General features: G+C 40.6%; 1 protein-coding gene across 15 annotated transcripts in view; it reads left to right on the forward strand.

Moving 5' to 3' along the window:
- Positions 1-17,751: 17,751 nt before the first annotated feature.
- Positions 17,752-18,285, forward strand: part of LOC139479663 (unconventional myosin-IXb-like) — a 115,142-nt gene continuing 114,608 nt past the window's right edge. For all 15 annotated transcript variants that reach the window (XM_071263230.1, XM_071262538.1, XM_071262613.1 and 12 more), the window contains exon 1: positions 17,752-17,969. The gene's annotated coding sequence lies outside the window, so the exon portion shown is untranslated. The remainder of the gene's footprint in view (positions 17,970-18,285) is intronic.

The raw sequence follows: 18,285 nt of genomic DNA on the forward strand, positions 1-18,285 counted from the left end.
ATAGAAGCACAAGTAACAACCCTAACCAAGGGAGGTAACTATTACTGCCTTCTCAGCCGATACGTCGACATTAGGTGCAGTGGACTGCCATTCCGCACTGTAATTACATTTCATGACGGATATAGCAGAACACAAAAAAACTTGATTGTACTCTGTGCAGATATTAGAGACTCACTATAGCAGCAGTATCGGCGCGGCAACGCGAACTAGGAAATGGTGACTGAAATGGACACAAGATCTGAAATACAGATTTTAGCTTGGATCAAGTCTTCAATTACAAACATCAAATCCACACCAAAGGGTAATAGCCATATTGAAACACAACCAGCATTCGGTACATTGAAACATCCGGGTGTTGAGACTCACGTCAAGAAACCGATCAACATATACATGAGAGTGCCAACCCGTTTCTCCCCTGAATCCCGAATACCGTCTAATTTTCACCATGTCTCATTTGCTCGTCCCTATATTCAGAATTCCTCTTAACACAAATCTCAAAAGCGCGTCAGAATTCAGTCAACAAAAGTAGAATGTCAATCACAGAAGAAAACAATAGAATACGTTCCTGGGTCATACAAGGGTACGACTTGAAGTTGAATTGTTGAAAGAATTTCGAAAAATTACAAATATTTCAACGAGTTTGTAAATGTTAAATCTGCAAATGAAATACGATTGTATTGTGTCCCGCGTACCCCAATCCAGAGTATCCTCTAAATAATCGGGTAGCCTAGTGGTTAGAGCGTTCGCTCGCACGCCGATGACCCGGGTTCGATTCCTGACATGGGTACAATGTGTGAAGCCCATTTCTGGTGTCCCCCACCGTGATATTGCAGGAATATTGCTAAAAGCGGCGTAAAACCATACTCACTCATTCACCAACTCTAAATAGTCCCCCGAACCCTGCGTACCAAAAGGTGGTTGTGTACGGAGACCCGTGAAGATCCGGGGTAGAATAGGTCTTCAGCAACCCGTGCTTGCCGTAAAGGTTACTATGCTTGTCGTAAAAGATGACTAACGGGATCGGGTGGTCAGGCTCGCTGACTTGGTTGATGCATGCCATCGATACCCAATTGCGTGGATCGATGCTCATGATATTAATCACTGGATTCTCTGGTCCAGGCTCGATTATTTACAGACCGCCGTCATATAGCTGGAATATTGCTGAGTGCGGCGTTAAACAACAAACCAACCAACCAACCTTGTGTGCGGTGTTTTAGAGCCCCAAAGAGTGACTGAGTTGGTTTTTGCGCTGCTTTTAGCAATAGTCCAGCAATATCACGACAGCAAGAATATGCTTCACACAATGTACCTCTGCAGGGAAGCGAACCCTGGCAATCGATAAGTACGCTAAAATATACCTTATCGTTCAGAACATTTATTGCTATTTGCGCTTGATGGTCCAATATCCACATCTTGTCAATTAAATATTTGTAGTGGCTGTACGATTACGTCATGCTTATAAAATGACAGTATACGTTGTTATCAGGGCCACTTGAAAATGTTTGTAGTTAATGCCGAAACCTACTTCAATAACTGACTTTGATCTGCAGGGTATGTTCTGTGTTCTCTAAACAGGGACGACGTCTGTTTGATGTTTACCGCCGCCCTAAACAATATTCCAGCTATATGACGGCGGGCTGTAGATAATCAAATCTGGACCGGACAATCCTGTGTGGTGGATAATAATGTGCAACGTCTGTATGCTATGACATGTCATCGAGTTCCAATTGCGTAGATCGATGCCCATGATGTCAATCACTGAATTGTCTAGTTCAGACTCGATTATTTACAGACCGCCGTCATATAGCTGGAACATTATTGTATTAAACAACAAACAAACAAACATATTCATGTGATCACACTGACATTCATATGTAACCGTTGTATTGCGACATCAGGGTAACAATTCGACCTTGCATCTGCAATATATCAACGATATAATGATATAATGGTACATGTATATTTTAAAACGTACCAAGGCACAAACGTGACCAAACCTAATTGTACCACTTTGAGATCCGAAATAAAGGAAAACAATTCGTGGCTTTTCAAATCAGTTTATTCGTTCATCATAGTGAGCTGTTTCGAAATTTTGATTATCTGGCCATGAGCGCGAACAGTGAACGTTTTCAATGAGTCACCGCGTCGTTATCTTTGTAGATGAATTTTCCTCGTCATTTGTGTTATGGAGGAACTGATTACAGCGTAGTTATGTGGCCATTCGGGACGTGAATCGATATCAGCAACGCAATGCACGTTGTTGCTGTGACGCGAACTGCGCGCTTCGCTGTGAGGGCGAAAACATGTTCTCTTCTTTCACGGCCGACCTGGCTTGGTTTTTAATCCCATCGTTCTATCATGTTTCGATGGCAATATTTAATTGAAGCAGTTAGATTTCTCACATTGATGTGATTTATCATGCCATTTATTACGCACTGCGCGAGAGAAACACAGTTAAATAACATTAGTGTGTGAGGACGGACACACATTTGTTGAATATGTTTTCGCGTAACAAATATTTGATGCGCTTCGTTGCTGTGAGATGAGATTTATTTAGACATGGTCTTCCTTCGGGAGTAAATCAAGTGATTGTATGATACCCTATATTGCTACAATAAGCAGCGTGTTTGTCTTCTGATGTTTTCCCTGGCGACCACTCTCAACGGCGACAGAATTATAACACATATTGATGTGTTTCCTCCTCTGTGCCTATTCTCGTGTCTCCTCTATGCATGTGTCTCCTCTATGCCTGTGTCTCCTCTATGCCTGTGTCCCTCTATGCCTGTGTCTCCCTCTATGCCTGTGTCTCCTCTATGCCTGTGTCTCCTCTATGCCTGTGTCTTCTCTGTGCCTGTGTCTCCTCTATGCCCGTGTCTCCTCTATGCCTGTGTCTCCTCTATGCCTGTGTCTTCTCTGTGCCTGTGTCTCCTCTATGCCTGTGTCCCTCTATGCCTGTGTCTCCTCTATGCCTGTGTCTCCTCTATGCCTGTGTCCCTCTATGCCTGTGTCTCCTCTATGCCTGTGTCTTCTCTGTGCCTGTGTCTCCTCTATGCCTGTGTCCCTCTATGCCTGTGTCTTCTCTATGCCTGTGTCCCTCTATGCCTGTGTCCCTCTATGCCTGTGTCTCCTCTATGCCTGTGTCCCTCTATGCCTGTGTCCCTCTATGCCTGTGTCCCTCTATGCCTGTGTCTCCTCTATGCCTGTGTCCCTCTATGCCTGTGTCCCTCTATGCCTGTGTCTCCTCTATGCCTGTGTCCCTCTATGCCTGTGTCTTCTCTGTGCCTGTGTCTCCTCTATGCCTATATTTCCCCTATGCCTATGTCTCCTCTATGCCCGTGTCTTCTCTGTGCCTGTGTCTCCTCTATGCCTATATTTCCCCTATGCCTATGTCTCCTCTATGCCTGTGTCTTCTCTGTGCCTGTGTCTCCTCTATGCCTATATTTCCCCTATGCCTATTTCTCCTCTATGCCCGTGTCTCCCCTATGCCTATGTCTCCCTTATGTTTGTGTCTCCGCTATGCCTGTCCCCTCTATGCTCGTGTCTCCTCTATGCCTGTGTCTCCCCTATGCCTATGTCTCCTCTATGCCTGTGTCTCCGCTCAGCCTGTGTCTCCTCTATGCCTGTGTCTCCTTATGCCTGTGTCTCTCCTATGCCTGTGTCTCCTCTATGCCTATGTCTCCCCATGCCTGTGTCTCCTCTATGTTTGTGTCTCCCTTATGCCTGTGTCTCCTCTATTCCTATATCTCCCCTATGCCTGTGTCTCCTTTATGTTTGTGTCTCCCCTATGCCTGTGTCTCCTCTATGCCTATGTCTCCCCTATGCCTGTGTCTCCTCTATGCCTGTGTCTCCCCTATTCCTGTGTCTCCTCTATGACTGTGTCTCCTCTGTGCATATGTTACCCTAACCACCCACTAAGAGGTTACCCTAACCACCCACTAAGAGGCAACCCTAACCACTCACTAAGGCGTTACCCTAACCACCAACTAACATGATACCATAACCAACCATCACCCTATATTAAGCTGAAAGCGGCGTAAAACCACTTACTCACTCACTTACCAAAGTGAACAGTATTTTTGCGATTTGTTGACTTCTTGTAATCATCAACTAATTGCTTATGGAACATGTATTTATATTCATTCTTACATCTATTGGATAATGGCAGTTATAGTGTATCGGGACCAATGCAATGAATGTTGAATTTTTATCTAAAACTGTTTTTAATTTGATCAATAATGAGAGAAATATTTAAATGTGCAATATGTTCAGGTTATACTCAATAAACTACCTTAAATTAGGTATCCTGACGAATTCAGCAGGAGCTTTTTCATATTCTAAAGTCCAGCGTTATTGTTCAAGAATCAGATCGGGGTCATCGCCACAGTCTCATCATGGATTAACATCACTTAGTTGGGTATAGCGTGAAAAGCAACAAACAGACGTGAAATGAATTATTATTGACGATATCGATCTCCGCAATAAAGAGTTCTAAATTCTTTACCAAAGCGGATGCACGTCCGTTTATGTTCAACAAATCATTGAAATCATTAGCAGCTATCAAAGTGACGCCTTTCACATTTTGTGCTTGTTTTATGATGAAACTGAAAACCATTTTGTGGGTAAAAACTGGTTTACGATTTGGTTACTGGTTGAACAAGTTTGGTTCACTGATTTAGCCACGTTTCCTATATACCGAGTGGTCTATTTATCTACGTTTCCCACAGAGTCAATGGTCTATCTATCTGTGTTTCACATATAGTAAGTGATCTACTCCCTTATTGATCCATATATTGTACTTTCGCAAAGACGATTAAGCTTCAAGCAGGTTTTTTGAAAATACGATTTAGGATCGATCAGTTCCAGAAATATTTAAACAAATTGTTGCAAGAAAATTTGCTTAAATAAAGTCCTACGACTACATTGAAAACTATGTTAATCCTTTCCACCGGCTGCCTGGAGCCACATAGCAGTGTTAATCTTTTCTATAAATGCAAACCGATATGTGTTTTGTCATAGGTCGATACAGACGGTTGTGTCAGGTGTGTATACCAGCTCGTGACTTGTTCTTCCGGGTCTGTGCGTCAATGGCTGTGAAATATACGGAAGGGTATGATTGCCTTTGTCCTGCACGGGAAGAAATTTAATCTTTGCGGGGTGATGGGATAGCCTAGTGGTAACGGGTTTGGCTTGTTCCGCCGAAGACTGTGGTTCGATTCTGCACATCCGTGCACTATACGAAGTCAGTGCTTTGCTAAAAGGCAAACCATACTCACAATTATTTGACTTCTGGCGGAACCAGGATAATAGAAGGGTGTGGTGGTGGTGGTGGTGGTGGTGATGATGGTGGTGATGGTGGTGATGGTGGTGGTGATGGTGATGGTGGTGGTGATGGTGATGGTGATGGTGGTGATGATGGTGATGGTGGTGGTGGTGATGGTGGTGGTGATGGTGGTGGTGGTGATTGTGGTGATGGTGGTGGTGGTGGTGGTGATGGTGGTGGTGGTGGTGGTGGTGATGGTGGTGATGGTGATGGTGGTGGTGATGGTGATGGTGATGGTGGTGGTGATGGTGGTGATGGTGGTGATGGTGGTGGTGGCGGTGATGGTGGTGATGGTGATGGTGATGGTGGTGGTGATGGTGGTGGTGGTGATGGTGGTGATGGTGGTGGTGGTGGTGATGGTGGTGGTGGTGATGGTGGTGGTGATGGTGGTGGTGATGGAGGTGGTGGTGGTGATGGTGGTGGTGATGGTGGTGATGATGGTGGTGGTGGTGGTGGTGATGGTGGTGGTGATGGAGGTGGTGGTGGTGATGGTGGTGGTGATGGTGGTGGTGGTGGTGATGGTGGTGGTGGTGGTGATGGTGGTGGTGATGGTGATGGTGGTGGTGATGGTGGTGGTGATGGAGGTGGTGGTGGTGATGGTGGTGGTGATGGTGGTGGTGGTGGTGATGGTGGTGGTGGTGGTGATGGTGGTGGTGATGGAGGTGATGGTGGTGATGGAGGTGGTGGTGGTGGTGGTGATGGTGGTGGTGATGGTGGTGGTGGTGATGGTGGTGGTGGTGGTGGTGGTGATGGTGGTGGTGATGGTGGTGGTGGTGGTGGTGGTGGTGGTGCACATACAACCAGTCTAATGGTTTCCCCCACCAGTGCTGCCTCCCATTTGCCATTCAACAGATTCGTCCCGTTTATGATTCTGGGTTTGTCAGCACCATACCCGTGCTCGTGTGTTTCACCAAAGTGGTAAACATCTGAGCTATTCATGACTTTGAGCTTTCCTCCTACATTAAGCTGACACATCGTGGTTTAACTGGAACACTGAGCAAGGCGGCGTTAAACCCATCTCACTCACTCACTCACTCTCTACACTGATTGACTAATCCCGGCTATCAGTATGTACATGCCATGTCCCAGTTGTCCGTGGTCTAGTGGATAGAGCGTCTGCCAGAAGAGCGGAAGGTCGGTGTATCGATCCCCGGTCGCGTCATACCAAAAGACGTTAAATGTTGGTACCTCTTGTTACCCTGCCTGACGCTTGTCCCAAAGGGAATAAAACAAGGACTGATCGGCTCCGAGTCAGTATAGTCCTACTGAGAAGCGTATGCGTGTTAAACTGCGGCAAGGTACATTTTAGATACTTGATGTTGTGTACATGCCTGTAGCATGATATTGCATGCACTGGAGGCCTATGATTGCAATTGCCACTTTCGACAGTGAATATTGAAATGAATACACATGGGACATGCAATCACGCCAATCATGCCAATATCCTAGTCAACAGCAGGAAATGGGTCCGGTAAGACTATACTGGGTGAGAAATGTTGTGGAAAAATATTAATCGGCATAAAGACATTGCAATTTGTTATACTGAATATATACCATAGCTTTTAAATTAATTTCCTTCTTGCAAATTATTCACGGTTCGTAAAATGTATTGATCCACTTTTACAGCCATCCAGCTAAAGAGAGAAGTATAAAACAACAAAATAATACGTATGGATAGAGGTCAGTGTTAATTACTCACACCTAGACATCTGAGGCCGTAAAATACTTAAGACTCGCAAACAAAATAAGCATTCCAAAAAAATGAACAACAACAACAACAACAACAACAACAACAACAACAACAACAACAACAACAACAACAACAAACACAAACAGCACAGGTCGACAGTTTTCCGTAACTGTTGGGGGAATTCTGACGAAATATACATGGTTAACGCCCTCAGTTTTCGAGTTAACTCTCCCATTAATAGTTTGTATAGGATACAGAATCCAGTACGTACGGCATTTGGATTTTGAAGTGATCCGAGAATGAAACTGTTTGTAATAACTCGTAAATCGTCCCAAATTATTAGGTATTTTATTAGGCATGTTTGCCCGTTTGACCTAGTTTACACATCTGCTCAGAGTCTACTATGAAACAAATCTGCCAGGGGTAATAGTGTGCATACATGAAAAGAAAGGAAGGAGGAGACCCACCCTGTCTCCGACCTCATCAGTCTTCCTGTCACGTGAATGTGTGTCACGCACGGGAGGAATGCACGCGACTTGTAGGACCTCAAGTGACCATGACATCGTGACATGGTTGGCGAACACATGCTCGTCTGTAAACTCCCTGTACCTTACCGAATTAAGCTTCTGTGAAAGTAGGATTTCCCAGGAATGTGGCGGATTAGGAAACACATCTTAACCAAGAACGCCCGTTTCTTGTCTTTTCGCCCTGCAAGTATATGTACATACTCCAACTCGTTGCCTGTTATGTTCCCAACAATGGTAATCTGGAACCGTTTGGGTAATATGTTCAACTATACCCCATGACGATTCTTAAAAAGGGACTAACAATTTTCTTTCCTTCAGTGGCCTGAGATTGTTCCAGCATAACACAGTTGCAGAGCAGGAGAGAGAGAGAGAGAGAGAGAGAGAGAGAGAGAGAGAGAGAGAGAGAGAGAGAGAGAGAGAGAGAGAAGAATAACACGCCATCATATTCCCCAATCCCCTCCTTTAATTCTCCTGTATAGATTTGTACCGAGGACAAAATAAACATTAGAAGTACACGTATTCAGAAGGATGTTTCATAAGACAGAACTCGATCTTCGAAAGGGGGAATATTTAGGTCTCGGTCTCATGGCCCCACACTATGAAGAGAAACAAAATACACAACAATTCTATTTCCCGGTAATGTCTTGTGTCAAGGGGTAATACGATAAACATTATTATTACCCATGACACAAAGCAATAATCAGTTTTACAGACCGACTGGCCACTCGATGAAGTCGTGTGAGATGTCTAATATAGTAATAAACGTAAGCGGTTGTGTCGCTTGGTTGCCAACACTACCTCTCTGGTTGTACATCGGCTCGAACCCAAATTAGCCCCGATTATTATACAACATATGTCATACATTGGGTATCACACTGAAGAAAATATAAAATATAACATGTGACGTACGTCTACAACCTGGGGCACTGTCCTCCGACTTTACGTTGACGTAACGTGATTGAAAACAAGATGTTGTGTTATTATCGGAAATAAGCAAGCACTTAACAAACTCACATGATACAGATGACTCAAAGAGGTTAAAGAACACCTGATTCATGACATGTTAACTATAATAATATGAAAGAGTCGGGTGTTTTCTACTTGAGTAGTATATTACCAAATGAGATATGCTGTTTCTTTCTACAAATGCGCATCTACGATTGAATTATCACATGTTTCTCAAACACGCACTTCTATTCAGATTTCTTTCTCGAACTGGTTTTCAGGGCACTTTTTTAATTATTCATTAAAGGAAGCAGTTTTGTGTTCATCGAGAGCTTATTTTTTCCAAGCGTATGTTTTTAGGTGAATGCAAACATGTTCCTTTTGAAGTATCTGCAACATGATTGTTGATGCGAACATTTTCATAAAAAAACGAACACCTATATCAACACTATTTGATAATATTCATAAACACATTCTTATGATATAGTTGCAATCGTACACTAGACTCGACATTTATCAGATTTCGTATGAGTTTAGAAAGCTTATATTTCTATGTATGTGATAACATATTCATAACGAAAGCATAAACTATCTTAATCTGGCATGATCAGCAGTTGATGTTAACATTTTAATCACTTTACCGTGGATGGTCACACATTGTGCATAGTTCAAGTCTTTTGTTGTCACCTTTAGATCAATCCCAAAACAATTGCATATTCACAAAAATAAGAGTGGCATTTCCACAATCATAAGACATCTCTACTAAAGTACACGGTCGCCCACAGTACGATTCTGACATGATCATAAGCTTGTGTGATGAATCACTATACAGTAATGAACACCAGGTGTCTGCGACTCCCCTTTGCCCTTTCACACTTGGACTCAGTTACAAAAGATTCACACTAAATTAGTTACTTTGTGACATGCCAGGTAGATATAACATGTATCATGCCCCTCACGTGGTATCTAGTTGCTCAATAAGGTCGCTGTGATTGATACTGTATTTTGATGCGCAGAACATAACTGTGACCTGGGTCAAAGGTGATGATCACTTCCTCATTCTAACAATATTACACTAGAAGGTATAACTATGCATAAACACCAGTATGTATAACTAATCATAAACACTGTCTGTATAACTATGCATATACGCCAGTATGTATAACTAATCATAAACACTGTATGTATAAGTATGCATATACACCAGTATGTATAACTAATCATAAACACTGTATGTATAAGTATGCATAAACACCAGTATGTATAACTAATCATAAACACCAGTATGCATGTCTGTGCGTATACACCCGTAGGCATGTCTAAACATATATGCTTGAGGGTACATCTGCCTTTGGACCCGTGAAGATCCGGGGTAGAATAGGTCTTCAGCAACCCATACTTGCTGTAAAAGGCCACTATGCTTTTCGTAAGAGGCGGCTAACGGGATCGGGTGGTCAGGCTCGCTGACTTGGTTGATGCATGTCATCGATCCCAATTGCGTGGGTCGATGCTCATGATATCCATCACTGGATTTCTTGTCCAGACTCGATTATTTACAGACCGCCGTCATATAGCTGGAATATTACTGAGTGCGGCGTTAAACAACCAACCAACCAACCAACCAACATCTCGAACATAGTGTTCGAGTATCTAGTGTCTAAGTATCATACAATACGATGCGAATTATATAACCATAAACTACACTGACAAGATATAGAAGTGTTAAAATATATCCATGCGTTTGGGTGTTTTGGGAAATCAACGATTCTAAAGAAACAAGGACCTTTATAGTCACTCGGTTTACCTACATAGTCCCTCCATCTAAAAACGTAGTGATTTCCAAAAATATATATGTCTGTTGGGTGGGTATTCTTCTACAACCATGAGGTGTGACCATTTATCATTATGGTTTTAGGGGTACAGATATCGTGTGTGAGTATGGTTGTAGGAGGTATATATGTCATGTGTGAGTATGGTTATAGGGGTACAGATGTCATGTGTGTATATGGCTGGAGATGACAAAATGCTTGATATAATCGCAACATGTTTATGACGTCACACAGTGGGTGCACGAGGAATGACGTATACGTTTGCATCGCTGTCGTTTTGCTCATTGCATACATTTATTATATATACAGCGGAACAAGCCGATGAAAATAGGAATGTGAACAAATTCAGCGCCACCTGGCGTTCTTTATTGTCAACGATGTAGAGATTGATGTCCTTTGTGCGCACTGACGTTGTTCAGTACACATTGTTCTTTCTTCCACATGGCGTCTCTTTGTTTTGTATTTGACCTTTATTGTAACATCTGACTATTGTTTATTTCATATGATATTTTTTTTTACAAGAATGGCCGCCCATATATGTGTGTTTATGGTTTCAGAGAGACACAACAGGAAGTGTCGACACGAGTTAGCCAGCGTAGATAGGAATAAACAGAAATATTTACAATTGTGTCTACCAATTCTGAAAATCACTCCATCCTTTGCATTGATCTTAGGATAGTAGAGAAAATGCATATCAATGCTAATTTACGGACGTAATGACAAAATAAAAGACATTGGCAGTCTTCCTTACCAACAAAGTAACAAGTCAATGTATTGTTTCCGGCATCCTAAAGACGCAGGCATGATCGCAAGAAATGACGAAGGCCAAATAATATACTATTGATTTGGAAGATATGTTGCCGCTCCAGGGACCATTGAGACTGAGCAAGGCAAGAACAAGATTCTAATATGTGTTGTTTAAAGAACTTTTGCTCATGGGTTGGTCTACAGAAGGTAAGAACCCATAGTATCGGCAAGAGAATATAGTTCTTTATATTGTTTTGAAATTGGCCAAACCAGAAAAAGACCGCATGTTCCTGAATTTGAAATTTGCAAACAAGGGAATTGATTATTTAAACTTAAATAACATTTTCAGACAAATAGAAATTTCCCTGAATATCCCACAATATTTCAAGTTTCAAGAAACACCAACAGTTTCATTTTCCTATACCAACACCATTTCCTCCAAGCTGTTCAATTATAGGAAAGTGTTGCAGAACGTGGACTTGGCAGCTTGTGGTGTAAATTCCACAACGTGGCTGCCAAGGCTCTGCTACCAACCTGTTGAATATATAATCACAGATGACTACTCTATTGTTCATAATAACAACCTTCATTATTCAAAATGGACGAAAATATCATGTACAGCCTCCTACCAATTGGGATTGCAACTTCAAATTATTATGGATGTTGTCGAGACATATTCCAAAAGATAGGCTTAAAGAGGAGATAAACCTGGTGAAGGTATTTCAAAGTGGGTTAAGTCAGTGCGTCATGCCATTATTAGTAGCACGCAAAAACTGAAAAGAGGAATAGAATTGGAATAAACCCATTCTGTCCCAGACAGCTGTCATCTAAAGTCTGCCTGCTCTACAGGAAAAATTGTTCTATTGACAAGACCTCAATTAACATAACTATTATATGTAAGCATATAACTGAGTGAGAACTTTTTAGTTGAATCTAAAACCTGACGACCTGCCAATTACTATTTCGTACTAGATTGCAAAGCTCCATGAAATCCATACAACGCGAGAGATAGTGTACAACCAAAGCATTGTCCCCGAATACAATCAAGGAAGGACTTTCTTTATATTCACAGGAAGTATTTTAGAAAAGTTGAATTGAAATAGCAGGTTGGTTCTCAAAAACGCAAAGGATTTGTTTGAATATTTATTCCTGCAATGTCAGAAAAGAAACAATTTTTCAACTTTGTACACCCCTATCCCACATGACAAGGAAAAACCTCATTCCTTGATCCATGGGGCATTTGTTACTTAACGTAGTGACCACATAATATAGAGTAACGCCTCTATCTTCAGGGGTTCAGGAAAATTGGCCCAAAATGAAAGTAAATGTCATCATAACTTTACTTAGAATTAAATACGTAAAATGCTGGATTTCCTCATTGATAACATATATATGAAATATACGGATACGAAGTATAAGTATCCCCATGGTACCGACTGTGTTCCCCCTTCTTGCTGATTTGTTGCTGATGTATATGAGTCGGAATTTCTGCTCGGATTGGTAAAATCAAAACAAGGAAATCAGGCCAAGAAGTTTAACTTAAGCTTCAAATATATCGTTGATCTGATGTCGTCCAATGATGGTCAAATAGACAATTCCCTTTCACTGGCTTACTCACCAAACTAGACTTAAAATAAACCAGTGAAACGGCCTTATCTGTTTTATATGTCCATGCATAAAGATTCAGAGTGACACACAAAAAAGGGATAACTTCATACTTTATAACAGTCAAGTTTCCCTTTATGACCAGCAAGATTCCAGCAGATCCAACCTGTGTATACATTTAACAGCTTGTGAGGTACAATCTAGGATGCTTTTTCTACTAAGATTCCAAAGAGCTCAAAAGTTGTTTGATGGGGGTGACAACAATCTATGCATCACTAAAGCTTTTCAGAAGTTTTATGGTAGACATGTGGAGGACATTTTTCAAATCGGACGCATCAGTGACAGCAATGATGTCTGACGCAATTCCCTATTGTGACTTGTACCGTACGTTTCCGGTTGTTTTTTTTCTTGTGAACAATTGACATGCTCTTGCGTGTGTTTGTGACGAGGGCCTACTGTTTGATAGTGATACATAAACACGTGATTTTACTATAGTCGGAATCGTCCAATGAACGCTGCTTTTGCTTTTAGTATTTCTTATGATTATAGAAATGCTGCTGTCGCTTTTATTAAAGAGGTACTGATGGCATCAATTTAGTATCCACCAGTACATGTATACATCAATCTAGTATCCACCTGTACATTTATATATCAATCTAGTATCCACCTGTTTATTTATATATCAATCTAGTATCCACCTGGTCATTTATACATCAATCTAGTATCCACCTGTTCATTTATATATCAATCTAGTATCCACCAGTACATGTATACATCAATCTAGCATCCACCTGGTCATTTATACATCAGTCCAGTATCCACCTGTTCATTTATAAATCAATTTAGTATGCACGTGTTCATTTATACACCAATCTAGTATGTATCCACGTGTTCATTTATACATCAATCTAGTATCCACCTGGTCATTTAGACATCAATCTAGTATCCACCAGTACATGTATACACCAATCTAGTATCCACGTGTTCATTTACACATCAATCTAGTATCCACCAGTACATGTATACATCAATCTAGTATCCACCTGTTCATTTATACATCAGTCCAGTATCCACGTGTTCATTTATAAATCAATTTAGTATGCACGTGTTCATTTATACATCAATCTTGTATCCACCTGTTTATTTATATATCAATCTAGTATCCACCTGGTCATTTATACATCAATCTAGTATCCACCTGTTCATTTATATATCAATCTAGTATCCACCAGTACATGTATACATCAATCTAGTATCCACCTGGTCATTTATACATCAGTCCAGTATCCACCTGTTCATTTATAAATCAATTTAGTATCCACCTGTTCATTTATGAATAAATTTAGTATGCACGTGTTCATTTACACATCAATCTAGTATCCACAAGTACATGTATACATCAATCTAGTATCCACCTGGTCATTTATACATCAGTCCAGTATCCACCTGTTCATTTATAAATCAATTTAGTATGCACGTGTTCATTTAAACACCAATCTAGTATCCACGTGTTCATTTATACATCAATCTAGTATCCACCTGGTCATTTATACATCAGTCCAGTATCCACCTGTTCATTTATAAATCAATTTAGTATGCACGTGTTCATTTAAACACCAATCTAGTATCCACGTGTTCATTTATACATCAATCTAGTATCCACCAGTACATGTATACATCAATCTAGTATCCACCTGTTCATTTATACATCAATCTAGTATCCACCTGTTCATTTACACATCAATCTAGTATCCACCAGTACATGTATACATCAATCAAGTATCCACCTGGTCATTTATACATCAGTCCAGTATCCACCTGTTCATTTATAAATCAATTTAGTATGCACGTGTTCATTTAAACACCAATCTAGTATCCACCTGTTCATTTATACATCAATCTAGTATCCAACTGTTCATTTAAACACCAATCTAGTATCCACGTGTTTATTTATACATCAATCTAGTATCCACCAGTACATGTATACATCAATCTAGTATCCACCTGGCCATTTATACATCAATCTAATATCTACCTGTTCATTTACACATCAATTTAGTATCCACGTGTTCATTTATACATCATCCTAGTATCCCCCAGTTCATGTATACATCAATCTAGTACATTTTTACCAACCTAGCTTCCACCAGTGCATCTAGTATCTGTCCACCAAACACATATCAATACATGCACACTACTAGTTTACTTCTAATGCATCAACGGACACATGTATGTCTGAATCAATCCACCAGTAGACATCTTTCTATCCACACATTAAAACTGTAACCAATGTCATCTGAATACGCAGTGCCAATGAAACACTATTGTGGAGAGATCGTTGTGTTGAGTTCCATCATGGCTAAAACTGTCAACATTTTTAACACTGTAAATCAGGAGTCATATATTTATCCAGTATCTATGTTTTATCTATCTGGTGATCTCCTTACACAACTGTTTATCAATCCATCCTTCATTCATCCACCTCTGTCTCCCTGGGATGTTGTCATTCACACGTTTACCACTGTATCCGTCCATCTGTTACTGCATCCAACAATCTCCACATCTTTCTGGCTACACCCCCCCCCCCCCCCCCTTTCATATCCCTATCACACACGTGTGCACATATATATACACACACACACACACACACACACACACACACACACATATGCATGTACGCTTGTACGTACGCATGAGGCATGTAATAGTAATACAGTGATTTCGCATGCAGTAGCGTGTTGAACTGTTTCTGAATGGGTAAAACAGATGGTGATATAGATACCGACGGACTAACAGGGAAATGAAACCTGACTACGCAGCTAAATGGTGTCATTTATTCGTGAGCTCAGCGGGCGCTATCGTTGACTCCTCGCCTCAGCGTGGTATGATCACAACCTCATTTGTTCAATGTGGGAGTCACGACATGTACCCTTACTGCATGTAACTGCAGGTCTGTCTCCCAGGCCCAAGATGCAGTAAAAGATGACCCATGCTCAAGCCTGGAATGATTTGGAGAGCCCCAGCCCCAGCTCTGAAATGAAGCATTTTCTGGACTTCATTTGGATTTTATTTTGTAGATATATATATTTTTAAATAAGATAACAATATCTCTGGGTCTAATATAAGTCTAGCATGTGACCATTCACGATGAAAAGGGAAAACATCTAGATGAAGGTTGAACATAGCATAATTTATCGAGAATATTGATAACTTTTTCTCTGTTTTCGCTTGTTAAAATTGAAAAAGTTGACTACACATTTGATTCGGTGAGCATTATGAAATATCCCGTATCTTCGTATCTAAATTTAACTCGAGAAAACACTAAGATAAAATGGGCAAAATTTCCCACAGACTACATCCATTCCTCATTATAACGCACGGTATATATATAAAACTCTTTCTTATCACACGCCTTCATGATGGTTATCTATAATGATTATTCTCGGGAGATTAGCGCTTTTCAAGACCACAATACCACTATCCCGGGGCAAGCCTAAGTGAGCACTATTAACCTCGCCCACTGTTGCTCGCTCAGCTAGACTTACTTCCGGGGTGATTGTCTCTTCCGTTTGGAGTGCTTATCTCCCAGTCGGGATGACGAACTGATCGAGGTATTACATACACCCCTGCTATACCGTGATATATGAGACCGTTATATACATTTAAGCACGGACGTATATACAATATGACTTTCATTTAAGCATGTATGTATATACGTGTATGTGTGTGTATGTGTGTGTGTGTGTGTGTGTGTGTGTGTGTGTGTAATTTAATTCGCTTCTATTTATGAAACATTAAACGTTAGAGACGTGTTGTTAAAGATAACTGGTTTTCCATGCGAAACAAGATTAGGTTATAATAACTTAATTTTTTGCTTTTCTTCCGTTTTTTTAAATATGAGTGGAGTGATATTTTACATATATTGTTAACACGCTGGTCCATTCATCTGTTGGTGGGTGTAGTTCACATGAAGCGTAAACGTTTGGTAGGACTACAAATGGTGTATTTCATTATATAGAGACGATGCAGCAAGTTTCTTCATATTGACTGTACATAGGTACTCGGGAACACTTACATGATGTGAAGCGTTTCGTAATGAGGGGCGGGGAAGAAGATCTAATAATATATTTATTATGCTTTATATAATCTGTCTCCAACACCTTTGAAACAATATTTAAACATAATCCAACTCTCGTCTAGAACGATGTAGCATTGTTTTTTTACTCCATTTGGATTTTACTTTTTTTTGTGTAATAATATATTATTAAAAAAGATAGCTTTATATGACTGGCTGTCGTAATGAGTGTATGCATGTCTACGTAGTGAATTGGGATGATGTAGTGAAAGGTAAAGACCCTCCCCCATAAACATTAGATAATAAACAGAGTGAGTGAGTGAGTAGTGTTTTACGCCGCTTTTAACAATATTCCAGCAATATCACGGCGGGGGACACCAGAAATGGGCTTCACACATTGTACTTTATTATAAACAGAACGTTGACTGAATTAAATAAAAAATTCCAGTTAATATCTAGCTCACTCACAGACCATTTCTAATACATGAATATTTATTTTTAGGTTAATTTTAGGTTAATATTTATGCTTTAGGTTAATCGGTCAGGATAGGACATACCTGTGTCCACACTGGACAGGTAACATAGGTAAATTAGTTCAAATTGTCAAATAAAAATTATGATAATTTATGCGTTTATTATTGTATATATATATGATAATATGCTACAAATTATTCTCAGTTGTTTTGTGTGTTTTTTATCAACTTGGTCACATAAGCAATCAATATTTTAATTAAAATACAATAATCGTTCACTGTAATATGTTAGGCAAAATTAAATTAGAAAAAGATCCGCTGCCGGGCGTGAAATTGGTGTGTGAATAAACTAAACAGTAAATAACCGGACATATCTCCAAATAATAATCAACGGACGCATTGGGAAGTTGTCAGTGTGTGTATTTAGTTACGTAACACTCGGCACATACACACACGAAAAGTGACGCTTCAGTCGGAAAGACCTGTCGAATTTTGACCAATCAGAGCCAAGTGTCGCATTCTCTGCGGGCTTCTAATTTACAGAGCCCGCAATGAGTAATTTGTGTTTGCTAGACGTGTGGAGCTTACAGACACACGTTTAGAGACCAGTTGACCTAGTAGGAACCATGTATATCTGTACCCGACTGAGTAAGTAAGGAGGATGTAAGATCTTGCCATCTAGACCCATTTGTGGACGGCAGGATGTTTGGCAGTATCGGCAGAATTGAAGCAGCGGGGTCTTGGAATATCCAGGGATCGTGAGTACTCATTTCCGATGAACCACTTGCTTGTTTACTGTCATGGACTTGAGTCGAGTCAATTAATGCAGTCATGTATTTGATTTCTCAACCGGAGCAATGCTGGTTGAAATCTAGTGTCCCACATTCATCTTGGTGTGATTTAGTGACCCCGCTCGCTGTGACATGAAGCTCCAACGTATTTCTGTTACACCCTCTTCGCTTCCGCATGAGTAGCGGCGCCCCAATTCAACTCTTTGTCAGACTGTAAGATTTGTGTTACTGAATAAATCCCCGCGTTATATCACTAATAGTTGTAAACGGATCATATGACGCT

The sequence above is a fragment of the Haliotis cracherodii genome, unplaced genomic scaffold (assembly GCF_022045235.1).
Source record: "Haliotis cracherodii isolate W230 unplaced genomic scaffold, xgHalCrac1.p SCAF_1, whole genome shotgun sequence".
Classification (NCBI taxonomy): Eukaryota; Metazoa; Mollusca; class Gastropoda; order Lepetellida; family Haliotidae; genus Haliotis; species Haliotis cracherodii.